Raw genomic sequence first — 511 nt, 5'->3', positions numbered from 1 at the left:
ACAAAATTGTCATCATACACAGCCACAAACAAGGTTCCTATAGTGTCGTAACTAATTATTCATACTCTTAATAATTTAATTTAATTACATTTTTGAAGTGAGACGTGGAGAGATAAAAGGTCCCCTGCTACAGGCATAACAAAGCACCTAAGGATACCAGCCACGTGAGTTCTGTTCATTAGTTTTATGCTGTACTTTCATGAAAAGATGTAACAGTGCTGTCATTTCTCCTTTAGCGAACAGGAGAAGAATAACGGCAAGTGACTGAACGGAAAACAAACCTGGAGTGCTATTGTGACCTTGTTTTTGCTTTGTAACCATTAACCAACCTTTTAAAAACATATATGTCACAAAAGCCAGTTAATTAGATATGATTTGCATATAAATATACTATTTTCCTTGCAAGTTTAGTGATTATGTATATTGACATACAATATGTGTGCTTTCACCTACTGATATGATAAGGAACAGCTTTAGTGCTGTATTAAGCAGAAACGTTAATACACCTATA

General features: G+C 34.2%; 1 protein-coding gene across 1 annotated transcript in view; it reads left to right on the top strand.

Moving 5' to 3' along the window:
* Window positions 1-511, top strand: part of LOC119593005 (E3 ubiquitin-protein ligase XIAP-like) — a gene marked incomplete in the record, with an annotated part of 20,959 nt that overhangs the window by 20,095 nt on the left and 353 nt on the right.

Source organism: Penaeus monodon, chromosome 31, assembly GCF_015228065.2.
Source record: "Penaeus monodon isolate SGIC_2016 chromosome 31, NSTDA_Pmon_1, whole genome shotgun sequence".
In the NCBI taxonomy this organism is placed as follows: Eukaryota; Metazoa; Arthropoda; class Malacostraca; order Decapoda; family Penaeidae; genus Penaeus; species Penaeus monodon.
This window is presented reverse-complemented; position numbering and strand designations above follow the sequence as displayed.